The 19088-nt window shown below is 48.4% G+C and overlaps 60 non-coding genes across 60 annotated transcripts; all 60 read right to left on the bottom strand.

The window, feature by feature from the left end:
- Positions 1-150: 150 nt before the first annotated feature.
- Positions 151-269, bottom strand: LOC145808579 (5S ribosomal RNA). The gene has a single exon (XR_014352042.1). It is a non-coding gene; the product is annotated as a 5S ribosomal RNA (ribosomal RNA).
- Positions 270-466: 197 nt separating this feature from the next.
- LOC145808578 (5S ribosomal RNA) lies at positions 467-585 on the bottom strand. The gene has a single exon (XR_014352041.1). It is a non-coding gene; the product is annotated as a 5S ribosomal RNA (ribosomal RNA).
- Positions 586-780: 195 nt separating this feature from the next.
- LOC145808577 (5S ribosomal RNA) lies at positions 781-899 on the bottom strand. The gene has a single exon (XR_014352040.1). It is a non-coding gene; the product is annotated as a 5S ribosomal RNA (ribosomal RNA).
- Positions 900-1095: 196 nt separating this feature from the next.
- LOC145808576 (5S ribosomal RNA) lies at positions 1096-1214 on the bottom strand. Its single transcript, XR_014352039.1, has one exon. It is a non-coding gene; the product is annotated as a 5S ribosomal RNA (ribosomal RNA).
- Positions 1215-1412: 198 nt separating this feature from the next.
- LOC145809001 (5S ribosomal RNA) lies at positions 1413-1531 on the bottom strand. The gene has a single exon (XR_014352497.1). It is a non-coding gene; the product is annotated as a 5S ribosomal RNA (ribosomal RNA).
- Positions 1532-1729: 198 nt separating this feature from the next.
- On the bottom strand, positions 1730-1848 carry LOC145808575 (5S ribosomal RNA). The gene has a single exon (XR_014352038.1). It is a non-coding gene; the product is annotated as a 5S ribosomal RNA (ribosomal RNA).
- A 197-nt stretch (positions 1849-2045) lies between these two features.
- Positions 2046-2164, bottom strand: LOC145808945 (5S ribosomal RNA). Its single transcript, XR_014352434.1, has one exon. It is a non-coding gene; the product is annotated as a 5S ribosomal RNA (ribosomal RNA).
- A 196-nt stretch (positions 2165-2360) lies between these two features.
- Positions 2361-2479, bottom strand: LOC145808574 (5S ribosomal RNA). Its single transcript, XR_014352037.1, has one exon. It is a non-coding gene; the product is annotated as a 5S ribosomal RNA (ribosomal RNA).
- Positions 2480-2674: 195 nt separating this feature from the next.
- Positions 2675-2793, bottom strand: LOC145808572 (5S ribosomal RNA). The gene has a single exon (XR_014352035.1). It is a non-coding gene; the product is annotated as a 5S ribosomal RNA (ribosomal RNA).
- A 196-nt stretch (positions 2794-2989) lies between these two features.
- On the bottom strand, positions 2990-3108 carry LOC145808571 (5S ribosomal RNA). Its single transcript, XR_014352034.1, has one exon. It is a non-coding gene; the product is annotated as a 5S ribosomal RNA (ribosomal RNA).
- A 198-nt stretch (positions 3109-3306) lies between these two features.
- LOC145808570 (5S ribosomal RNA) lies at positions 3307-3425 on the bottom strand. The gene has a single exon (XR_014352033.1). It is a non-coding gene; the product is annotated as a 5S ribosomal RNA (ribosomal RNA).
- A 196-nt stretch (positions 3426-3621) lies between these two features.
- On the bottom strand, positions 3622-3740 carry LOC145810210 (5S ribosomal RNA). The gene has a single exon (XR_014353783.1). It is a non-coding gene; the product is annotated as a 5S ribosomal RNA (ribosomal RNA).
- A 197-nt stretch (positions 3741-3937) lies between these two features.
- LOC145808569 (5S ribosomal RNA) lies at positions 3938-4056 on the bottom strand. Its single transcript, XR_014352032.1, has one exon. It is a non-coding gene; the product is annotated as a 5S ribosomal RNA (ribosomal RNA).
- A 197-nt stretch (positions 4057-4253) lies between these two features.
- LOC145808568 (5S ribosomal RNA) lies at positions 4254-4372 on the bottom strand. Its single transcript, XR_014352031.1, has one exon. It is a non-coding gene; the product is annotated as a 5S ribosomal RNA (ribosomal RNA).
- Positions 4373-4568: 196 nt separating this feature from the next.
- Positions 4569-4687, bottom strand: LOC145808567 (5S ribosomal RNA). The gene has a single exon (XR_014352030.1). It is a non-coding gene; the product is annotated as a 5S ribosomal RNA (ribosomal RNA).
- A 199-nt stretch (positions 4688-4886) lies between these two features.
- LOC145808566 (5S ribosomal RNA) lies at positions 4887-5005 on the bottom strand. Its single transcript, XR_014352029.1, has one exon. It is a non-coding gene; the product is annotated as a 5S ribosomal RNA (ribosomal RNA).
- Positions 5006-5202: 197 nt separating this feature from the next.
- LOC145808565 (5S ribosomal RNA) lies at positions 5203-5321 on the bottom strand. The gene has a single exon (XR_014352028.1). It is a non-coding gene; the product is annotated as a 5S ribosomal RNA (ribosomal RNA).
- A 196-nt stretch (positions 5322-5517) lies between these two features.
- On the bottom strand, positions 5518-5636 carry LOC145808564 (5S ribosomal RNA). The gene has a single exon (XR_014352027.1). It is a non-coding gene; the product is annotated as a 5S ribosomal RNA (ribosomal RNA).
- A 196-nt stretch (positions 5637-5832) lies between these two features.
- LOC145810572 (5S ribosomal RNA) lies at positions 5833-5951 on the bottom strand. The gene has a single exon (XR_014354135.1). It is a non-coding gene; the product is annotated as a 5S ribosomal RNA (ribosomal RNA).
- Positions 5952-6147: 196 nt separating this feature from the next.
- LOC145809780 (5S ribosomal RNA) lies at positions 6148-6266 on the bottom strand. The gene has a single exon (XR_014353344.1). It is a non-coding gene; the product is annotated as a 5S ribosomal RNA (ribosomal RNA).
- A 194-nt stretch (positions 6267-6460) lies between these two features.
- On the bottom strand, positions 6461-6579 carry LOC145809552 (5S ribosomal RNA). The gene has a single exon (XR_014353113.1). It is a non-coding gene; the product is annotated as a 5S ribosomal RNA (ribosomal RNA).
- A 197-nt stretch (positions 6580-6776) lies between these two features.
- Positions 6777-6895, bottom strand: LOC145809087 (5S ribosomal RNA). Its single transcript, XR_014352581.1, has one exon. It is a non-coding gene; the product is annotated as a 5S ribosomal RNA (ribosomal RNA).
- A 196-nt stretch (positions 6896-7091) lies between these two features.
- LOC145808563 (5S ribosomal RNA) lies at positions 7092-7210 on the bottom strand. The gene has a single exon (XR_014352026.1). It is a non-coding gene; the product is annotated as a 5S ribosomal RNA (ribosomal RNA).
- A 197-nt stretch (positions 7211-7407) lies between these two features.
- On the bottom strand, positions 7408-7526 carry LOC145808561 (5S ribosomal RNA). Its single transcript, XR_014352024.1, has one exon. It is a non-coding gene; the product is annotated as a 5S ribosomal RNA (ribosomal RNA).
- Positions 7527-7723: 197 nt separating this feature from the next.
- LOC145808560 (5S ribosomal RNA) lies at positions 7724-7842 on the bottom strand. The gene has a single exon (XR_014352023.1). It is a non-coding gene; the product is annotated as a 5S ribosomal RNA (ribosomal RNA).
- Positions 7843-8035: 193 nt separating this feature from the next.
- LOC145808559 (5S ribosomal RNA) lies at positions 8036-8154 on the bottom strand. The gene has a single exon (XR_014352022.1). It is a non-coding gene; the product is annotated as a 5S ribosomal RNA (ribosomal RNA).
- A 195-nt stretch (positions 8155-8349) lies between these two features.
- LOC145808558 (5S ribosomal RNA) lies at positions 8350-8468 on the bottom strand. Its single transcript, XR_014352021.1, has one exon. It is a non-coding gene; the product is annotated as a 5S ribosomal RNA (ribosomal RNA).
- Positions 8469-8665: 197 nt separating this feature from the next.
- Positions 8666-8784, bottom strand: LOC145810782 (5S ribosomal RNA). The gene has a single exon (XR_014354338.1). It is a non-coding gene; the product is annotated as a 5S ribosomal RNA (ribosomal RNA).
- Positions 8785-8982: 198 nt separating this feature from the next.
- Positions 8983-9101, bottom strand: LOC145808557 (5S ribosomal RNA). The gene has a single exon (XR_014352020.1). It is a non-coding gene; the product is annotated as a 5S ribosomal RNA (ribosomal RNA).
- Positions 9102-9300: 199 nt separating this feature from the next.
- On the bottom strand, positions 9301-9419 carry LOC145808556 (5S ribosomal RNA). The gene has a single exon (XR_014352019.1). It is a non-coding gene; the product is annotated as a 5S ribosomal RNA (ribosomal RNA).
- A 196-nt stretch (positions 9420-9615) lies between these two features.
- Positions 9616-9734, bottom strand: LOC145810114 (5S ribosomal RNA). Its single transcript, XR_014353680.1, has one exon. It is a non-coding gene; the product is annotated as a 5S ribosomal RNA (ribosomal RNA).
- Positions 9735-9932: 198 nt separating this feature from the next.
- On the bottom strand, positions 9933-10051 carry LOC145808555 (5S ribosomal RNA). The gene has a single exon (XR_014352018.1). It is a non-coding gene; the product is annotated as a 5S ribosomal RNA (ribosomal RNA).
- Positions 10052-10249: 198 nt separating this feature from the next.
- On the bottom strand, positions 10250-10368 carry LOC145809989 (5S ribosomal RNA). The gene has a single exon (XR_014353556.1). It is a non-coding gene; the product is annotated as a 5S ribosomal RNA (ribosomal RNA).
- A 197-nt stretch (positions 10369-10565) lies between these two features.
- LOC145810136 (5S ribosomal RNA) lies at positions 10566-10684 on the bottom strand. Its single transcript, XR_014353702.1, has one exon. It is a non-coding gene; the product is annotated as a 5S ribosomal RNA (ribosomal RNA).
- A 197-nt stretch (positions 10685-10881) lies between these two features.
- Positions 10882-11000, bottom strand: LOC145809419 (5S ribosomal RNA). Its single transcript, XR_014352963.1, has one exon. It is a non-coding gene; the product is annotated as a 5S ribosomal RNA (ribosomal RNA).
- A 197-nt stretch (positions 11001-11197) lies between these two features.
- On the bottom strand, positions 11198-11316 carry LOC145810464 (5S ribosomal RNA). Its single transcript, XR_014354031.1, has one exon. It is a non-coding gene; the product is annotated as a 5S ribosomal RNA (ribosomal RNA).
- Positions 11317-11514: 198 nt separating this feature from the next.
- Positions 11515-11633, bottom strand: LOC145809061 (5S ribosomal RNA). The gene has a single exon (XR_014352555.1). It is a non-coding gene; the product is annotated as a 5S ribosomal RNA (ribosomal RNA).
- Positions 11634-11829: 196 nt separating this feature from the next.
- On the bottom strand, positions 11830-11948 carry LOC145809557 (5S ribosomal RNA). The gene has a single exon (XR_014353118.1). It is a non-coding gene; the product is annotated as a 5S ribosomal RNA (ribosomal RNA).
- A 200-nt stretch (positions 11949-12148) lies between these two features.
- LOC145809639 (5S ribosomal RNA) lies at positions 12149-12267 on the bottom strand. The gene has a single exon (XR_014353200.1). It is a non-coding gene; the product is annotated as a 5S ribosomal RNA (ribosomal RNA).
- A 195-nt stretch (positions 12268-12462) lies between these two features.
- On the bottom strand, positions 12463-12581 carry LOC145810948 (5S ribosomal RNA). Its single transcript, XR_014354499.1, has one exon. It is a non-coding gene; the product is annotated as a 5S ribosomal RNA (ribosomal RNA).
- A 196-nt stretch (positions 12582-12777) lies between these two features.
- Positions 12778-12896, bottom strand: LOC145808554 (5S ribosomal RNA). The gene has a single exon (XR_014352017.1). It is a non-coding gene; the product is annotated as a 5S ribosomal RNA (ribosomal RNA).
- A 198-nt stretch (positions 12897-13094) lies between these two features.
- On the bottom strand, positions 13095-13213 carry LOC145809107 (5S ribosomal RNA). The gene has a single exon (XR_014352601.1). It is a non-coding gene; the product is annotated as a 5S ribosomal RNA (ribosomal RNA).
- Positions 13214-13409: 196 nt separating this feature from the next.
- On the bottom strand, positions 13410-13528 carry LOC145809021 (5S ribosomal RNA). Its single transcript, XR_014352516.1, has one exon. It is a non-coding gene; the product is annotated as a 5S ribosomal RNA (ribosomal RNA).
- A 196-nt stretch (positions 13529-13724) lies between these two features.
- On the bottom strand, positions 13725-13843 carry LOC145809859 (5S ribosomal RNA). The gene has a single exon (XR_014353427.1). It is a non-coding gene; the product is annotated as a 5S ribosomal RNA (ribosomal RNA).
- Positions 13844-14041: 198 nt separating this feature from the next.
- Positions 14042-14160, bottom strand: LOC145810410 (5S ribosomal RNA). The gene has a single exon (XR_014353979.1). It is a non-coding gene; the product is annotated as a 5S ribosomal RNA (ribosomal RNA).
- A 199-nt stretch (positions 14161-14359) lies between these two features.
- Positions 14360-14478, bottom strand: LOC145809534 (5S ribosomal RNA). Its single transcript, XR_014353094.1, has one exon. It is a non-coding gene; the product is annotated as a 5S ribosomal RNA (ribosomal RNA).
- A 196-nt stretch (positions 14479-14674) lies between these two features.
- Positions 14675-14793, bottom strand: LOC145810135 (5S ribosomal RNA). The gene has a single exon (XR_014353701.1). It is a non-coding gene; the product is annotated as a 5S ribosomal RNA (ribosomal RNA).
- A 198-nt stretch (positions 14794-14991) lies between these two features.
- LOC145808553 (5S ribosomal RNA) lies at positions 14992-15110 on the bottom strand. Its single transcript, XR_014352016.1, has one exon. It is a non-coding gene; the product is annotated as a 5S ribosomal RNA (ribosomal RNA).
- A 197-nt stretch (positions 15111-15307) lies between these two features.
- On the bottom strand, positions 15308-15426 carry LOC145808552 (5S ribosomal RNA). The gene has a single exon (XR_014352015.1). It is a non-coding gene; the product is annotated as a 5S ribosomal RNA (ribosomal RNA).
- Positions 15427-15622: 196 nt separating this feature from the next.
- Positions 15623-15741, bottom strand: LOC145810408 (5S ribosomal RNA). Its single transcript, XR_014353977.1, has one exon. It is a non-coding gene; the product is annotated as a 5S ribosomal RNA (ribosomal RNA).
- Positions 15742-15937: 196 nt separating this feature from the next.
- LOC145808550 (5S ribosomal RNA) lies at positions 15938-16056 on the bottom strand. The gene has a single exon (XR_014352013.1). It is a non-coding gene; the product is annotated as a 5S ribosomal RNA (ribosomal RNA).
- Positions 16057-16251: 195 nt separating this feature from the next.
- LOC145809811 (5S ribosomal RNA) lies at positions 16252-16370 on the bottom strand. The gene has a single exon (XR_014353378.1). It is a non-coding gene; the product is annotated as a 5S ribosomal RNA (ribosomal RNA).
- Positions 16371-16566: 196 nt separating this feature from the next.
- Positions 16567-16685, bottom strand: LOC145808549 (5S ribosomal RNA). The gene has a single exon (XR_014352012.1). It is a non-coding gene; the product is annotated as a 5S ribosomal RNA (ribosomal RNA).
- Positions 16686-16883: 198 nt separating this feature from the next.
- Positions 16884-17002, bottom strand: LOC145808548 (5S ribosomal RNA). Its single transcript, XR_014352011.1, has one exon. It is a non-coding gene; the product is annotated as a 5S ribosomal RNA (ribosomal RNA).
- A 197-nt stretch (positions 17003-17199) lies between these two features.
- Positions 17200-17318, bottom strand: LOC145809231 (5S ribosomal RNA). The gene has a single exon (XR_014352738.1). It is a non-coding gene; the product is annotated as a 5S ribosomal RNA (ribosomal RNA).
- Positions 17319-17514: 196 nt separating this feature from the next.
- On the bottom strand, positions 17515-17633 carry LOC145808547 (5S ribosomal RNA). The gene has a single exon (XR_014352010.1). It is a non-coding gene; the product is annotated as a 5S ribosomal RNA (ribosomal RNA).
- A 195-nt stretch (positions 17634-17828) lies between these two features.
- Positions 17829-17947, bottom strand: LOC145810008 (5S ribosomal RNA). The gene has a single exon (XR_014353575.1). It is a non-coding gene; the product is annotated as a 5S ribosomal RNA (ribosomal RNA).
- A 197-nt stretch (positions 17948-18144) lies between these two features.
- LOC145810134 (5S ribosomal RNA) lies at positions 18145-18263 on the bottom strand. The gene has a single exon (XR_014353700.1). It is a non-coding gene; the product is annotated as a 5S ribosomal RNA (ribosomal RNA).
- Positions 18264-18459: 196 nt separating this feature from the next.
- LOC145809538 (5S ribosomal RNA) lies at positions 18460-18578 on the bottom strand. Its single transcript, XR_014353099.1, has one exon. It is a non-coding gene; the product is annotated as a 5S ribosomal RNA (ribosomal RNA).
- Positions 18579-18773: 195 nt separating this feature from the next.
- Positions 18774-18892, bottom strand: LOC145810895 (5S ribosomal RNA). The gene has a single exon (XR_014354448.1). It is a non-coding gene; the product is annotated as a 5S ribosomal RNA (ribosomal RNA).
- Between the last annotated feature and the right edge of the window lie 196 nt (positions 18893-19088).

The following is a 19088-nucleotide window of genomic DNA, read 5'->3' as shown; positions in this document are numbered from 1 at the left end:
TGAAATTGAATGGAACAGGATAATCTGGAAATGGTTGAAAAGGGAGAAATTGTCGAAAAGGAGGCGAAGGCGATTGAATGGGCTAAAAATCGGACAGGCTGTCCGGGGAAAAAAAAAGTGGGGGGGGGGGTGGTGGAAAAAGGGACAAAAGGGGTGCAACACGAGGACTTCCCAGGGGGTCACCCATCCTAGTACTACTCTCGCCCAAGCACGCTTAACTGCGGAGTTCTGATGGGATCCGGTGCATTAGTGCTGGTATGATCGCACCCGAAGATTAACCGCGACTTTATTGTTTTAAGCAGTAGACGGGGAAAAAAATGAAATTGAATGGAACAGGATAATCTGGAAATGGTTTAAAAGGGAGAAATTGTCGAAAAGGAGGCGAAGGCGATTGAATGGGCTAAAAATCGGACAGGCTGTCCGGGGAAAAAAAAAGGGGTGGGGGGTGGTGGAAAAAGGGACAAAAGGGGTGCAACACGAGGACTTCCCAGGGGGTCACCCATCCTAGTACTACTCTCGCCCAAGCACGCTTAACTGCGGAGTTCTGATGGGATCCGGTGCATTAGTGCTGGTATGATCGCACCCGAAGATTAACCGCGACTTTATTGATTTAAGCAGTAGACGGGGAAAAAAATGAAATTGAATGGAACAGGATAATCTGGAAATGGTTTAAAAGGGAGAAATTGTCGAAAAGGAGGCGAAGGCGATTGAATGGGCTAAAAATCGGACAGGCTGTCCGGGGAAAAAAAAAGGGGGGGGGTGGTGGAAAAAGGGACAAAAGGGGTGCAACACGAGGACTTCCCAGGGGGTCACCCATCCTAGTACTACTCTCGCCCAAGCACGCTTAACTGCGGAGTTCTGATGGGATCCGGTGCATTAGTGCTGGTATGATCGCACCCGAAGATTAACCGCGACTTTATTGTTTTAAGCAGTAGACGGGGAAAAAAATGAAATTGAATGGAACAGGATAATCTGGAAATGGTTTAAAAGGGAGAAATTGTCGAAAAGGAGGCGAAGGCGATTGAATGGGCTAAAAATCGGACAGGCTGTCCGGGGAAAAAAAAAGGGGGGGGGGTGGTGGAAAAAGGGACAAAAGGGGTGCAACACGAGGACTTCCCAGGGGGTCACCCATCCTAGTACTACTCTCGCCCAAGCACGCTTAACTGCGGAGTTCTGATGGGATCCGGTGCATTAGTGCTGGTATGATCGCACCCGAAGATTAACCGCGACTTTATTGTTTTAAGCAGTAGACGGGGAAAAAAATGAAATTGAATGGAACAGGATAATCTGGAAATGGTTTAAAAGGGAGAAATTGTCGAAAAAGAGGCGAAGGCGATTGAATGGGCTAAAAATCGGACAGGCTGTCCGGGGAAAAAAAAAGGGGGGGGGGGGTGGTGGAAAAAGGGACAAAAAGGGTGCAACACGAGGACTTCCCAGGGGGTCACCCATCCTAGTACTACTCTCGCCCAAGCACGCTTAACTGCGGAGTTCTGATGGGATCCGGTGCATTAGTGCTGGTATGATCGCACCCGAAGATTAACCGCGACTTTATTGTTTTAAGCAGTAGACGGGGAAAAAAATGAAATTGAATGGAACAGGATAATCTGGAAATGGTTTAAAAGGGAGAAATTGTCGAAAAGGAGGCGAAGGCGATTGAATGGGCTAAAAATCAGACAGGCTGTCCGGGGAAAAAAAAAGGGGGGGGGAGGTGGTGGAAAAAGGGACAAAAGGGGTGCAACACGAGGACTTCCCAGGGGGTCACCCATCCTAGTACTACTCTCGCCCAAGCACGCTTAACTGCGGAGTTCTGATGGGATCCGGTGCATTAGTGCTGGTATGATCGCACCCGAAGATTAACCGCGACTTTATTGTTTTAAGCAGTAGTCGGGGAAAAAAATGAAATTGAATGGAACAGGATAATCTGGAAATGGTTGAAAAGGGAGAAATTGTCGAAAAGGAGGCGAAGGCGATTGAATGGGCTAAAAATCGGACAGGCTGTCCGGGGAAAAAAAAAGTGGGGGGGGGTGGTGGAAAAAGGGACAAAAGGGGTGCAACACGAGGACTTCCCAGGGGGTCACCCATCCTAGTACTACTCTCGCCCAAGCACGCTTAACTACGGAGTTCTGATGGGATCCGGTGCATTAGTGCTGGTATGATCGCACCCGAAGATTAACCGCGACTTTATTGTTTTAAGCAGTAGACGGGGAAAAAAATGAAATTGAATGGAACAGGATAATCTGGAAATGGTTTAAAAGGGAGAAATTGTCGAAAAGGAGGCGAAGGCGATTGAATGGGCTAAAAATCGGACAGGCTGTCCGGGGAAAAAAAAAGGGGGGGGGGTGGTGGAAAAAGGGACAAAAGGGGTGCAACACGAGGACTTCCCAGGGGGTCACCCATCCTAGTACTACTCTCGCCCAAGCACGCTTAACTGCGGAGTTCTGATGGGATCCGGTGCATTAGTGCTGGTATGATCGCACCCGAAGATTAACCGCGACTTTATTGATTTAAGCAGTAGACGGGGAAAAAAATGAAATTGAATGGAACAGGATAATCTGGAAATGGTTTAAAAGGGAGAAATTGTCGAAAAGGAGGCGAAGGCGATTGAATGGGCTAAAAATCGGACAGGCTGTCCGGGGAAAAAAAAAGGGGGGGGGTGGTGGAAAAAGGGACAAAAGGGGTGCAACACGAGGACTTCCCAGGGGGTCACCCATCCTAGTACTACTCTCGCCCAAGCACGCTTAACTGCGGAGTTCTGATGGGATCCGGTGCATTAGTGCTGGTATGATCGCACCCGAAGATTAACCGCGACTTTATTGTTTTAAGCAGTAGACGGGGAAAAAAATGAAATTGAATGGAACAGGATAATCTGGAAATGGTTTAAAAGGGAGAAATTGTCGAAAAGGAGGCGAAGGCGATTGAATGGGCTAAAAATCGGACAGGCTGTCCGGGGAAAAAAAAAGGGGGGGGGGTGGTGGAAAAAGGGACAAAAGGGGTGCAACACGAGGACTTCCCAGGGGGTCACCCATCCTAGTACTACTCTCGCCCAAGCACGCTTAACTGCGGAGTTCTGATGGGATCCGGTGCATTAGTGCTGGTATGATCGCACCCGAAGATTAACCGCGACTTTATTGTTTTAAGCAGTAGACGGGGAAAAAAATGAAATTGAATGGAACAGGATAATCTGGAAATGGTTTAAAAGGGAGAAATTGTCGAAAAAGAGGCGAAGGCGATTGAATGGGCTAAAAATCGGACAGGCTGTCCGGGGAAAAAAAAAGGGGGGGGGGGGTGGTGGAAAAAGGGACAAAAGGGGTGCAACACGAGGACTTCCCAGGGGGTCACCCATCCTAGTACTACTCTCGCCCAAGCACGCTTAACTGCGGAGTTCTGATGGGATCCGGTGCATTAGTGCTGGTATGATCGCACCCGAAGATTAACCGCGACTTTATTGTTTTAAGCAGTAGACGGGGAAAAAAATGAAATTGAATGGAACAGGATAATCTGGAAATGGTTTAAAAGGGAGAAATTGTCGAAAAGGAGGCGAAGGCGATTGAATGGGCTAAAAATCGGACAGGCTGTCCGGGGAAAAAAAAAGGGGGGGCGGTGGTGGAAAAAGGGACAAAAGGGGTGCAACACGAGGACTTCCCAGGGGGTGACCCATCCTACTACTACTCTCGCCCAAGCACGCTTAACTGCGGAGTTCTGATGGGATCCGGTGCATTAGTGCTGGTATGATCGCACCCGAAGATTAACCGCGACTTTATTGTTTTAAGCAGTAGACGGGGAAAAAAATGAAATTGAATGGAACAGGATAATCTGGAAATGGTTTAAAAGGGAGAAATTGTCGAAAAGGAGGCGAAGGCGATTGAATGGGCTAAAAATCGGACAGGCTGTCCGGGGAAAAAAAAGGGGGGGGGGGGTGGTGGAAAAAGGGACAAAAGGGGTGCAACACGAGGACTTCCCAGGGGGTCACCCATCCTAGTACTACTCTCGCCCAAGCACGCTTAACTGCGGAGTTCTGATGGGATCCGGTGCATTAGTGCTGGTATGATCGCACCCGAAGATTAACCGCGACTTTATTGTTTTAAGCAGTAGACGGGGAAAAAAATGAAATTGAATGGAACAGGATAATCTGGAAATGGTTTAAAAGGGAGAAATTGTCGAAAAGGAGGCGAAGGCGATTGAATGGGCTAAAAATCGGACAGGCTGTCCGGGGAAAAAAAAAGGGGGGGGGGGTGGTGGAAAAAGGGACAAAAGGGGTGCAACACGAGGACTTCCCAGGGGGTCACCCATCCTAGTACTACTCTCGCCCAAGCACGCTTAACTGCGGAGTTCTGATGGGATCCGGTGCATTAGTGCTGGTATGATCGCACCCGAAGATTAACCGCGACTTTATTGTTTTAAGCAGTAGACGGGGAAAAAAATGAAATTGAATGGAACAGGATAATCTGGAAATGGTTTAAAAGGGAGAAATTGTCGAAAAGGAGGCGAAGGCGATTGAATGGGCTAAAAATCGGACAGGCTGTCCGGGGAAAAAAAAAGGGGGGGGGGTGGTGGAAAAAGGGACAAAAGGGGTGCAACACGAGGACTTCCCAGGGGGTCACCCATCCTAGTACTACTCTCGCCCAAGCACGCTTAACTGCGGAGTTCTGATGGGATCCGGTGCATTAGTGCTGGTATGATCGCACCCGAAGATTAACCGCGACTTTATTGTTTTAAGCAGTAGACGGGGAAAAAAATGAAATTGAATGGAACAGGATAATCTGGAAATGGTTTAAAAGGGAGAAATTGTCGAAAAGGAGGCGAAGGCGATTGAATGGGCTAAAAATCGGACAGGCTGTCCGGGGAAAAAAAAAATGGGGGGGGTGGTGGTGGAAAAAGGGACAAAAGGGGTGCAACACGAGGACTTCCCAGGGGGTCACCCATCCTAGTACTACTCTCGCCCAAGCACGCTTAACTGCGGAGTTCTGATGGGATCCGGTGCATTAGTGCTGGTATGATCGCACCCGAAGATTAACCGCGACTTTATTGTTTTAAGCAGTAGACGGGGAAAAAAATGAAATTGAATGGAACAGGATAATCTGGAAATGGTTTAAAAGGGAGAAATTGTCGAAAAGGAGGCGAAGGCGATTGAATGGGCTAAAAATCGGACAGGCTGTCCGGGGGAAAAAAAAGGGGGGGGGGGTGGTGGAAAAAGGGACAAAAGGGGTGCAACACGAGGACTTCCCAGGGGGTCACCCATCCTAGTACTACTCTCGCCCAAGCACGCTTAACTGCGGAGTTCTGATGGGATCCGGTGCATTAGTGCTGGTATGATCGCACCCGAAGATTAACCGCGACTTTATTGTTTTAAGCAGTAGACGGGGAAAAAAATGAAATTGAATGGAACAGGATAATCTGGAAATGGTTTAAAAGGGAGAAATTGTCGAAAAGGAGGCGAAGGCGATTGAATGGGCTAAAAATCTGACAGGCTGTCCGGGGAAAAAAAAAGGGGGGGGGGTGGTGGAAAAAGGGACAAAAGGGGTGCAACACGAGGACTTCCCAGGGGGTCACCCATCCTAGTACTACTCTCGCCCAAGCACGCTTAACTGCGGAGTTCTGATGGGATCCGGTGCATTAGTGCTGGTATGATCGCACCCGAAGATTAACCGCGACTTTATTGTTTTAAGCAGTAGACGGGGAAAAAAATGAAATTGAATGGAACAGGATAATCTGGAAATGGTTTAAAAGGGAGAAATTGTCGAAAAGGAGGCGAAGGCGATTGAATGGGCTAAAAATCGGACAGGCTGTCCGGGGAAAAAAAAAAGGGGGGGAGTGGTGGAAAAAGGGACAAAAGGGGTGCAACACGAGGACTTCCCAGGGGGTCACCCATCCTAGTACTACTCTCGCCCAAGCACGCTTAACTGCGGAGTTCTGATGGCATCCGGTGCATTAGTGCTGGTATGATCGCACCCGAAGATTAACCGCGACTTTATTGTTTTAAGCAGTAGACGGGGAAAAAAATGAAATTGAATGGAACAGGATAATCTGGAAATGGTTTAAAAGGGAGAAATTGTCGAAAAGGAGGCGAAGGCGATTGAATGGGCTAAAAATCGGACAGGCTGTCCGGGGAAAAAAAAAGGGGGGGGGGTGGTGGAAAAAGGGACAAAAGGGGTGCAACACGAGGACTTCCCAGGGGGTCACCCATCCTAGTACTACTCTCGCCCAAGCACGCTTAACTGCGGAGTTCTGATGGGATCCGGTGCATTAGTGCTGGTATGATCGCACCGGAAGATTAACGCGACTTTATTGTTTTAAGCAGTAGACGGGGAAAAAAATGAAATTGAATGGAACAGGATAATCTGGAAATGGTTTAAAAGGGAGAAATTGTCGAAAAGGAGGCGAAGGCGATTGAATGGGCTAAAAATCGGACAGGCTGTCCGGGGAAAAAAAGAGGGGGGGGGTGGTGGAAAAAGGGACAAAAGGGGTGCAACACGAGGACTTCCCAGGGGGTCACCCATCCTACTACTACTCTCGCCCAAGCACGCTTAACTGCGGAGTTCTGATGGGATCCGGTGCATTAGTGCTGGTATGATCGCACCCGAAGATTAACCGCGACTTTATTGTTTTAAGCAGTAGACGGGGAAAAAAATGAAATTGAATGGAACAGGATAATCTGGAAATGGTTTAAAAGGGAGAAATTGTCGAAAAGGAGGCGAAGGCGATTGAATGGGCTAAAAATCGGACAGGCTGTCCGGGGAAAAAAAAAAGGGGGGGGGGTGGTGGAAAAAGGGACAAAAGGGGTGCAACACGCGGACTTCCCAGGGGGTCACCCATCCTAGTACTACTCTCGCCCAAGCACGCTTAACTGCGGAGTTCTGATGGGATCCGGTGCATTAGTGCTGGTATGATCGCACCCGAAGATTAACCGCGACTTTATTGTTTTAAGCAGTAGACGGGGAAAAAAATGAAATTGAATGGAACAGGATAATCTGGAAATGGTTTAAAAGGGAGAAATTGTCGAAAAGGAGGCGAAGGCGATTGAATGGGCTAAAAATCGGACAGGCTGTCCGGGGAAAAAAAAAGGGGGGGGGGTGGTGGAAAAAGGGACAAAAGGGGTGCAACACGAGGACTTCCCAGGGGGTCACCCATCCTAGTACTACTCTCGCCCAAGCACGCTTAACTGCGGAGTTCTGATGGGATCCGGTGCATTAGTGCTGGTATGATCGCACCCGAAGATTAACCGCGACTTTATTGTTTTAAGCAGTAGACGGGGAAAAAAATGAAATTGAATGGAACAGGATAATCTGGAAATGGTTTAAAAGGAAGAAATTGTCGAAAAGGAGGCGAAGGCGATTGAATGGGCTAAAAATCGGACAGGCTGTCCGGGGAAAAAAAAAGGGGGGGGGGGTGGTGGAAAAAGGGACAAAAGGGGTGCAACACGAGGACTTCCCAGGGGGTCACCCATCCTAGTACTACTCTCGCCCAAGCACGCTTAACTGCGGAGTTCTGATGGGATCCGGTGCATTAGTGCTGGTATGATCGCACCCGAAGATTAACCGCGACTTTATTGTTTTAAGCAGTAGACGGGGAAAAAAATGAAATTGAATGGAACAGGATAATCTGGAAATGGTTTAAAAGGGAGAAATTGTCGAAAAGGAGGCGAAGGCGATTGAATGGGCTAAAAATCGGACAGGCTGTCCGGGGAAAAAAAAAAGGGGGGGGGGTGGTGGAAAAAGGGACAAAAGGGGTGCAACACGAGGACTTCCCAGGGGGTCACCCATCCTAGTACTACTCTCGCCCAAGCACGCTTAACTGCGGAGTTCTGATGGGATCCGGTGCATTAGTGCTGGTATGATCGCACCCGAAGATTAACCGCGACTTTATTGTTTTAAGCAGTAGACGGGGAAAAAAATGAAATTGAATGGAACAGGATAATCTGGAAATGGTTTAAAAGGGAGAAATTGTCGAAAAGGAGGCGAAGGCGATTGAATGGGCTAAAAATCGGACAGGCTGTCCGGGGAAAAAAAAAAGGGGGGGGGTGGAAAAAGGGACAAAAGGGGTGCAACACGAGGACTTCCCAGGGGGTCACCCATCCTAGTACTACTCTCGCCCAAGCACGCTTAACTGCGGAGTTCTGATGGGATCCGGTGCATTAGTGCTGGTATGATCGCACCCGAAGATTAACCGCGACTTTATTGTTTTAAGCAGTAGACGGGGAAAAAAATGAAATTGAATGGAACAGGATAATCTGGAAATGGTTTAAAAGGGAGAAATTGTCGAAAAGGAGGCGAAGGCGATTGAATGGGCTAAAAATCGGACAGGCTGTCCGGGGAAAAAAAAGGGGGGGGGGTGGTGGAAAAAGGGACAAAAGGGGTGCAACACGAGGACTTCCCAGGGGGTCACCCATCCTAGTACTACTCTCGCCCAAGCACGCTTAACTGCGGAGTTCTGATGGGATCCGGTGCATTAGTGCTGGTATGATCGCACCCGAAGATTAACCGCGACTTTATTGTTTTAAGCAGTAGACGGGGAAAAAAATGAAATTGAATGGAACAGGATAATCTGGAAATGGTTTAAAAGGGAGAAATTGTCGAAAAGGAGGCGAAGGCGATTGAATGGGCTAAAAATCGGACAGGCTGTCCGGGGAAAAAAAAAGGGGGGGGGGGTGGTGGAAAAAGGGACAAAAGGGGTGCAACACGAGGACTTCCCAGGGGGTCACCCATCCTACTACTACTCTCGCCAAAGCACGCTTAACTGCGGAGTTCTGATGGGATCCGGTGCATTAGTGCTGGTATGATCGCACCCGAAGATTAACCGCGACTTTATTGTTTTAAGCAGTAGACGGGGAAAAAAATGAAATTGAATGGAACAGGATAATCTGGAAATGGTTTAAAAGGGAGAAATTGTCGAAAAGGAGGCGAAGGCGATTGAATGGGCTAAAAATCGGACAGGCTGTCCGGGGAAAAAAAAAAGGGGGGGGGGGTGGTGGAAAAAGGGACAAAAGGGGTGCAACACGAGGACTTCCCAGGGGGTCACCCATCCTAGTACTACTCTCGCCCAAGCACGCTTAACTGCGGAGTTCTGATGGGATCCGGTGCATTAGTGCTGGTATGATCGCACCCGAAGATTAACCGCGACTTTATTGTTTTAAGCAGTAGACGGGGAAAAAAATGAAATTGAATGGAACAGGATAATCTGGAAATGGTTTAAAAGGGAGAAATTGTCGAAAAGGAGGCGAAGGCGATTGAATGGGCTAAAAATCGGACAGGCTGTCCGGGGAAAAAAAAAAGGGGGGGGGGGGTGGTGGAAAAAGGGACAAAAGGGGTGCAACACGAGGACTTCCCAGGGGGTCACCCATCCTAGTACTACTCTCGCCCAAGCACGCTTAACTGCGGAGTTCTGATGGGATCCGGTGCATTAGTGCTGGTATGATCGCACCCGAAGATTAACCGCGACTTTATTGTTTTAAGCAGTAGACGGGGAAAAAAATGAAATTGAATGGAACAGGATAATCTGGAAATGGTTTAAAAGGGAGAAATTGTCGAAAAGGAGGCGAAGGCGATTGAATGGGCTAAAAATCGGACAGGCTGTCCGGGGAAAAAAAAAGGGGGGGGGGTGGTGGAAAAAGGGACAAAAGGGGTGCAACACGAGGACTTCCCAGGGGGTCACCCATCCTAGTACTACTCTCGCCCAAGCACGCTTAACTGCGGACTTCTGATGGGATCCGGTGCATTAGTGCTGGTATGATCGCACCCGAAGATTAACCGCGACTTTATTGTTTTAAGCAGTAGACGGGGAAAAAAATGAAATTGAATGGAACAGGATAATCTGGAAATGGTTTAAAAGGGAGAAATTGTCGAAAAGGAGGCGAAGGCGATTGAATGGGCTAAAAATCGGACAGGCTGTCCGGGGAAAAAAAAAAGGGGGGGGGGGTGGTGGAAAAAGGGACAAAAGGGGTGCAACACGAGGACTTCCCAGGGGGTCACCCATCCTAGTACTACTCTCGCCCAAGCACGCTTAACTGCGGAGTTCTGATGGGATCCGGTGCATTAGTGCTGGTATGATCGCACCCGAAGATTAACCGCGACTTTATTGTTTTAAGCAGTAGACGGGGAAAAAAATGAAATTGAATGGAACAGGATAATCTGGAAATGGTTTAAAAGGGAGAAATTGTCGAAAAGGAGGCGAAGGCGATTGAATGGGCTAAAAATCGGACAGGCTGTCCGGGGAAAAAAAAAAGGGGGGGGGGGTGGTGGAAAAAGGGACAAAAGGGGTGCAACACGAGGACTTCCCAGCGGGTCACCCATCCTAGTACTACTCTCGCCCAAGCACGCTTAACTGCGGAGTTCTGATGGGATCCAGTGCATTAGTGCTGGTATGATCGCACCCGAAGAGTAACCGCGACTTTATTGTTTTAAGCAGTAGACGGGGAAAAAAATGAAATTGAATGGAACAGGATAATCTGGAAATGGTTTAAAAGGGAGAAATTGTCGAAAAGGAGGCGAAGGCGATTGAATGGGCTAAAAATCGGACAGGCTGTCCGGGGAAAAAAAAAGGGGGGGGGGGTGGTGGAAAAAGGGACAAAAGGGGTGAAACACGAGGACTTCCCAGGGGGTCACCCATCCTAGTACTACTCTCGCCCAAGCACGCTTAACTGCGGAGTTCTGATGGGATCCGGTGCATTAGTGCTGGTATGATCGCACCCGAAGATTAACCGCGACTTTATTGTTTTAAGCAGTAGACGGGGAAAAAAATGAAATTGAATGGAACAGGATAATCTGGAAATGGTTTAAAAGGGAGAAATTGTCGAAAAGGAGGCGAAGGCGATTGAATGGGCTAAAAATCGGACAGGCTGTCCGGGGAAAAAAAAAAGGGGGGGGGGTGGTGGAAAAAGGGACAAAAGGGGTGCAACACGAGGACTTCCTAGGGGGTCACCCATCCTAGTACTACTCTCGCCCAAGCACGCTTAACTGCGGAGTTCTGATGGGATCCGGTGCATTAGTGCTGGTATGATTGCACCCGAAGATTAATCGCGACTTTATTGTTTTAAGCAGTAGACGGGGAAAAAAATGAAATTGAATGGAACAGGATAATCTGGAAATGGTTTAAAAGGGAGAAATTGTCGAAAAGGAGGCGAAGGCGATTGAATGGGCTAAAAATCGGACAGGCTGTCCGGGGAAAAAAAAAGGGGGGGGGGGTGGTGGAAAAAGGGACAAAAGGGGTGCAACACGAGGACTTCCCAGGGGGTCACCCATCCTAGTACTACTCTCGCCCAAGCACGTTTAACTGCGGAGTTCTGATGGGATCCGGTGCATTAGTGCTGGTATGATCGTACCCGAAGATTAACCGCGACTTTATTGTTTTAAGCAGTAGACGGGGAAAAAAATGAAATTGAATGGAACAGGATAATCTGGAAATGGTTTAAAAGGGAGAAATTGTCGAAAAGGAGGCGAAGGCGATTGAATGGGCTAAAAATCGGACAGGCTGTCCGGGGAAAAAAAAAAGGGGGGGGGGGTGGTGGAAAAAGGGACAAAAGGGGTGCAACACGAGGACTTCCCAGGGGGTCACCCATCCTAGTACTACTCTCGCCCAGGCACGCTTAACTGCGGAGTTCTGATGGGATCCGGTGCATTAGTGCTGGTATGATCGCACCCGAAGATTAACCGCGACTTTATTGTTTTAAGCAGTAGACGGGGAAAAAAATGAAATTGAATGGAACAGGATAATCTGGAAATGGTTTAAAAGGGAGAAATTGTCGAAAAGGAGGCGAAGGCGATTGAATGGGCTAAAAATCGGACAGGCTGTCCGGGGAAAAAAAAAGGGGGGGGGGTGGTGGAAAAAGGGACAAAAGGGGTGCAACACGAGGACTTCCGAGGGGGTCACCCATCCTAGTACTACTCTCGCCCAAGCACGCTTAACTGCGGAGTTCTGATGGGATCCGGTGCATTAGTGCTGGTATGATCGCACCCGAAGATTAACCGCGACTTTATTGTTTTAAACAGTAGACGGGGAAAAAAATGAAATTGAATGGAACAGGATAATCTGGAAATGGTTTAAAAGGGAGAAATTTTTGAAAAGGAGGCGAAGGCGATTGAATGGGCTAAAAATCGGACAGGCTGTCCGGGGAAAAAAAAAAGGGGGGGGGGGGGTGGTGGAAAAAGGGACAAAAGGGGTGCAACACGAGGACTTCCCAGGGGGTCACCCATCCTAGTACTACTCTCGCCCAAGCACGCTTAACTGCGAAGTTCTGATGGGATCCGGTGCATTAGTGCTGGTATGATCGCACCCGAAGATTAACCGCGACTTTATTGTTTTAAGCAGTAGACGGGGAAAAAAATGAAATTGAATGGAACAGGATAATCTGGAAATGGTTTAAAAGGGAGAAATTGTCGAAAAGGAGGCGAAGGCGATTGAATGGGCTAAAAATCGGACAAGCTGTCCGGGGAAAAAAAAAAGGGGGGGGTGGTGGAAAAAGGGACAAAAGGGGTGCAACACGAGGACTTCCCAGGGGGTCACCCATCCTAGTACTACTATCGCCCAAGCACGCTTAACTGCGGAGTTCTGATGGGATCCAGTGCATTGGTGCTGGTATGATCGCACCCGAAGATTAACCGCGACTTTATTGTTTTAAGCAGTAGACGGGGAAAAAAATGAAATTGAATGGAACAGGATAATCTGGAAATGGTTTAAAAGGGAGGAATTGTCGAAAAGGAGGCGAAGGCGATTGAATGGGCTAAAAATCGGACAGGCTGTCCGGGGAAAAAAAAAGGGGGGGGGGTGGTGGAAAAAGGGACAAAAGGGGTGCAACACGAGGACTTCCCAGGGGGTCACCCATCCTAGTACTACTCTCGCCCAAGCACGCTTAACTGCGGAGTTCTGATGGGATCCGGTGCATTAGTGCTGGTATGATCGCACCCGAAGATTAACCGCGACTTTATTGTTTTAAGCAGTAGACATGGAAAAAAATGAAATTGAATGGAACAGGATAATCTGGAAATGGTTTAAAAGGGAGAAATTGTCGAAAAGGAGGCGAAGGCGATTGAATGGGCTAAAAATCGGACAGGCTGTCCGGGGAAAAAAAAAAGGGGGGGGGGGTGGTGGAAAAAGGGACAAAATGGGTGCAACACGAGGACTTCCCAGGGGGTCACCCATCCTAGTACTACTCTCGCCCAAGCACGCTTAACTGCGGAGTTCTGATGGGATCCGGTGCATTAGTGCTGGTATGATCGCACCCGAAGATTAACCGCGACTTTATTGTTTTAAGCAGTAGACGGGGAAAAAAATGAAATTGAATGGAACAGGATAATCTGGAAATTGTTTAAAAGGGAGAAATTGTCGAAAAGGAGGCGAAGGCGATTGAATGGGCTAAAAATCGGACAGGCTGTCCTGGGAAAAAAAAAAGGGGGGGGGTGGTGGAAAAAGGGACAAAAGGGGTGCAACACGAGGACTTCCCAGGGGGTCACCCATCCAAGTACTACTCTCGCCCAAGCACGCTTAACTGCGGAGTTCTGATGGGATCCGGTGCATTAGTGCTGGTATGATCGCACCCGAAGATTAACCGCGACTTTATTGTTTTAAGCAGTAGACGGGGAAAAAAATGAAATTGAATGGAACAGGATAATCTGGAAATGGTTTAAAAGGGAGAAATTGTCGAAAAGAAGGCGAAGGCGATTGAATGGGCTAAAAATCGGACAGGCTGTCCGGGGAAAAAAAAAGGGGGGGGGGTGGTGGAAAAAGGGACAAAAGGGGTGCAACACGAGGACTTCCCAGGGGGTCACCCATCCTAGTAGTACTCTCGCCCAAGCACGCTTAACTGCGGAGTTCTGATGGGATCCGGTGCATTAGTGCTGGTATGATCGCACCCGAAGATTAACCGCGACTTTATTGTTTTAAGCAGTAGACGGGGAAAAAAATGAAATTGAATGGAACAGGATAATCTGGAAATGGTTTAAAAGGGAGAAATTGTCGAAAAGGAGGCGAAGGCGATTGAATGGGCTAAAAATCGGACAGGCTGTCCGGGGAAAAAAAAAAGGGGGGGGGGGTGGTGGAAAAATGGACAAAAGGGGTGCAACACGAGGACTTCCCAGGGGGTCACCCATCCTAGTACTACTGTCGCCCAAGCACGCTTAACTGCGGAGTTCTGATGGGATCCGGTGCATTAGTGCTGGTATGATCGCACCCGAAGATTAACCGCGACTTTATTGTTTTAAGCAGTAGACGGGGAAAAAAATGAAATTGAATGGAACAGGATAATCTGGAAATGGTTTAAAAGGGAGAAATTGTCGAAAAGGAGGCGAAGGCGATTGAATGGGCTAAAAATCGGACAGGCTGTCCGGGGAAAAAAAAAAAGGGGGGGGGGGTGGTGGAAAAAGGGACAAAAGGGGTGCAACACGAGGACTTCCCAGGGGGTCACCCATCCTAGTACTACTCTCGCCCAAGCACGATTAACTGCGGAGTTCTGATGGGATCCGGTGCATTAGTGCTGGTATGATCGCACCCGAAGATTAACCGCGACTTTATTGTTTTAAGCAGTAGGCGGGGAAAAAAATGAAATTGAATGGAACAGGATAATCTGGAAATGGTTTAAAAGGGAGAAATTGTCGAAAAGGAGGCGAAGGCGATTGAATGGGCTAAAAATCGGACAGGCTGTCCGGGGAAAAAAAAAAGGGGGGGGGTGGTGGAAAAAGGGACAAAAGGGGTGAAACACGAGGACTTCCCAGGGGGTCACCCATCCTAGTACTACTCTCGCCCAAGCACGCTTAACTGCGGAGTTCTGATGGGATCCGGTGCATTAGTGCTGGTATGATCGCACCCGAAGATTAACCGCGACTTTATTGTTTTAAGCAGTAGACGGGGAAAAAAATGAAATTGAATGGAACAGGATAATCTGGAAATGGTTTAAAAGGGAGAAATTGTCGAAAAGGAGGCGAAGGCGATTGAATGGGCTAAAAATCGGACAGGCTGTCCGGGGAAAAAAAAAAGGGGGGGGGGGTGGTGGAAAAAGGGACAAAAGGGGTGCAACACGAGGACTTCCCAGGGGGTCACCCATCCTAGTACTACTCTCGCCCAAGCACGCTTAACTGCGGAGTTCTGATGGGATCCGGTGCATTAGTGCTGGTATGATCGCACCCGAAGATTAACCGCGACTTTATTGTTTTAAGCAGTAGACGGGGAAAAAAATGAAATTGAATGGAACAGGATAATCTGGAAATGGTTTAAAAGGGAGAAATTGTCGAAAAGGAGGCGAAGGCGATTGAATGGGCTAAAAATCGGACAGGCTGTCCGGGGAAAAAAAAAAGGGGGGGGGGTGGTGGAAAAAGGGACAAAAGGGGTGCAACACGAGGACTTCCCAGGGGGTCACCCATCCTAGTACTACTCTCGCCCAAGCACGCTTAACTGCGGAGTTCTGATGGGATCCGGTGCATTAGTGCTGGTATGATCGCACCCGAAGATTAACCGCGACTTTATTGTTTTAAGCAGTAGACGGGGAAAAAAATGAAATTGAATGGAACAGGATAATCTGGAAATGGTTTAAAAGGGAGAAATTGTCGAAAAGGAGGCGAAGGCGATTGAATGGGCTAAAAATCGGACAGGCTGTCCGGGGAAAAAAAAAAGGGGGGGGGTGGTGGAAAAAGGGACAAAAGGGGTGCAACACGAGGACTTCCCAGGGGGTCACCCATCCTAGTACTACTGTCGCCCAAGCACGCTTAACTGCGGAGTTCTGATGGGATCCGGTGCATTAGTGCTGGTATGATCGCACCCGAAGATTAACCGCGACTTTATTGTTTTAAGCAGTAGACGGGGAAAAAAATGAAATTGAATGGAACAGGATAATCTGGAAATGGTTTAAAAGGGAGAAATTGTCGAAAAGGAGGCGAAGGCGATTGTATGGGCTAAAAATCGGACAGGCTGTCCGGGGAAAAAAAAAAGGGGGGGGGTGGTGGAAAAAGGGACAAAAGGGGTGCAACACGAGGACTTCCCAGGGGGTCACCCATCCTAGTACTACTCTCGCCCAAGCACGCTTAACTGCGGAGTTCTGATGGGATCCGGTGCATTAGTGCTGGTATGATCGCACCCGAAGATTAACCGCGACTTTATTGTTTTAAGCAGTAGACGGGGAAAAAAATGAAATTGAATGGAACAGGATAATCTGGAAATGGTTTAAAAGGGAGAAATTGTCGAAAAGGAGGCGAAGGCGATTGAATGGGCTAAAAATCGGACAGGCTGTCCGGGGAAAAAAAAAAGGGGGGGGTGGTGGAAAAAGGGACAAAAGGGGTGCAACACGAGGACTTCCCAGGGGGTCACCCATCCTAGTATTACTCTCGCCCAAGCACGCTTAACTGCGGAGTTCTGATGGGATCCGGTGCATTAGTGCTGGTATGATCGCACCCGAAGATTAACCGCGACTTTATTGTTTTAAGCAGTAGACGGGGAAAAAATGAAATTGAATGGAACAGGATAATCTGGAAATGGTTTAAAAGGGAGAAATTGTCGAAAAGGAGGCGAAGGCGATTGAATGGGCTAAAAATCGGACAGGCTGTCCGGGGAAAAAAAAAAGGGGGGGGGGTGGTGGAAAAAGGGACAAAAGGGGTGCAACACGAGGACTTCCCAGGGGGTCACCCATCCTAGTACTACTCTCGCCCAAGCACGCTTAACTGCGGAGTTCTGATGGGATCCGGTGCATTAGTGCTGGTATGATCGCACCCGGAGATTAACCGCGACTTTATTGTTTTAAGCAGTAGACGGGGAAAAAAATGAAATTGAATGGAACAGGATAATCTGGAAATGGTTTAAAAGGGAGAAATTGTCGAAAAGGAGGCGAAGGCGATTGAATGGGCTAAAAATCGGACAGGCTGTCCGGGGAAAAAAAAAAGGGGGGGGGGGTGGTGGAAAAAGGGACAAAAGGGGTGCAACACGAGGACTTCCCAGGGGGTCACCCATCCTAGTACTACTCTCGCCCAAGCACGCTTAACTGCGGAGTTCTGATGGGATCCGGTGCATTAGTGCTGGTATGATCGCACCCGAAGATTAACCGCGACTTTATTGTTTTAAGCAGTAGACGGGGAAAAAAATGAAATTGAATGGAACAGGATAATCTGGAAATGGTTTAAAAGGGAGAAATTGTCGAAAAGGAGGCGAAGGCGATTGAATGGGCTAAAAATCGGACAGGCTGTCCGGGGAAAAAAAAAAGGGGGGGGGGTGGTGGAAAAAGGGACAAAAGGGGTGCAACACGAGGACTTCCCAGGGGGTCACCCATCCTAGTACTACCCTCGCCCAAGCACGCTTAACTGCGGAGTTCTGATGGGATCCGGTGCATTAGTGCTGGTATGATCGCACCCGAAGATTAACCGCGACTTTATTGTTTTAAGCAGTAGACGGGGAAAAAAATGAAATTGAATGGAACAGGATAATCTGGAAATGGTTTAAAAGGGAGAAATTGTCGAAAAGGAGGCGAAGGCGATTGAATGGGCTAAAAATCGGACAGGCTGTCCGGGGAAAAAAAAAAGGGGGGGGGTGGTGGAAAAAGGGACAAAAGGGGTGCAACACGAGGACTTCCCAGGGGGTCACCCATCCTAGTACTACTCTCGCCCAAGCACGCTTAACTGCGGAGTTCTGATGGGATCCGGTGCATTAGTGCTGGTATGATCGCACCCGAAGATTAACCGCGACTTTATTGTTTTAAGCAGTAGACGGGGAAAAAAATGAAATTGAATGGAACAGGATAATCTGGAAATGGTTTAAAAGGGAGAAATTGTCGAAAAGGAGGCGAAGGCGATTGAATGGGCTAAAAATCGGACAGGCTGTCCGGGGAAAAAAAAAGGGGGGGGGTGGTGGAAAAAGGGACAAAAGGGGTGCAACACGAGGACTTCCCAGGGGGTCACCCATCCTAGTACTACTCTCGCCCAAGCACGCTTAACTGCAGAGTTCTGATGGGATCCAGTGCATTAGTGCTGGTATGATCGCACCCGAAGATTAACCGCGACTTTATTGTTTTAAGCAGTAGACGGGGAAAAAAATGAAATTGAATGGAACAGGATAATCTGGAAATGGTTTAAAAGGGAGAAATTGTCGAAAAGGAGGCGAAGGCGATTGAATGGGCTAAAAATTGGACAGGCTGTCCGGGGAAAAAAAAAAGGGGGGGGGGTGGTGGAAAAAGGGACAAAAGGGGTGAAACACGAGGACTTCCCAGGGGGTCACCCATCCTAGTACTACTCTCGCCCAAGCACGCTTAACTGCGGAGTTCTGATGGGATCCGGTGCATTAGTGCTGGTATGATCGCACCCGAAGATTAACCGCGACTTTATTGTTTTAAGCAGTAGACGGGGAAAAAATGAAATTGAATGGAACAGGATAATCTGGAAATGGTTTAAAAGGGAGAAATTGTCGAAAAGGAGGCGAAGGCGATTGAATGGGCTAAAAATCGGACAGGCTGTCCGGGGAAAAAAAAAAGGGGGGGGGGTGGTGGAAAAAGGGACAAAAGGGGTACAACACGAGGACTTCCCAGGGGGTCACCCATCCTAGTACTACTCTCGCCCAAGCACGCTTAACTGCGGAGTTCTGATGGGATCCGGTGCATTAGTGCTGGTATGATCGCACCCGAAGATTAACCGCGACTTTATTGTTTTAAGCAGTAGACGGGGAAAAAAATGAAATTGAATGGAACAGGATAATCTGGAAATGGTTTAAAAGGGAGAAATTGTCGAAAAGGAGGCGAAGGCGATTGAATGGGCTAAAAATCGGACAGGCTGTCCGGGGAAAAAAAAAGGGGGGGGGTGGTGGAAAAAGGGACAAAAGGGGTTCAACACGAGGACTTCCCAGGGGGTCACCCATCCTAGTACTACTCTCGCCCAAGCACGCTTATCTGCGGAGTTCTGATGGGATCCGGTGCATTAGTGCTGGTATGATCGCACCCGAAGATTAACCGCGACTTTATTGTTTTAAGCAGTAGACGGGGAAAAAAATGAAATTGAATGGAACACGATAATCTGGAAATGGTTTAAAAGGGAGAAATTGTCGAAAAGGAGGCGAAGGCGATTGAATGGGCTAAAAATCGGACAGGCTGTCCGGGGAAAAAAAAAAGGGGGGGGGGGTGGTGGAAAAAGGGACAA

This window comes from Camellia sinensis, chromosome 14 (assembly GCF_055761805.1).
Source record: "Camellia sinensis isolate YWXY chromosome 14, ASM5576180v1, whole genome shotgun sequence".
NCBI lineage: Eukaryota > Viridiplantae > Streptophyta > Magnoliopsida > Ericales > Theaceae > Camellia > Camellia sinensis.
This window is presented reverse-complemented; position numbering and strand designations above follow the sequence as displayed.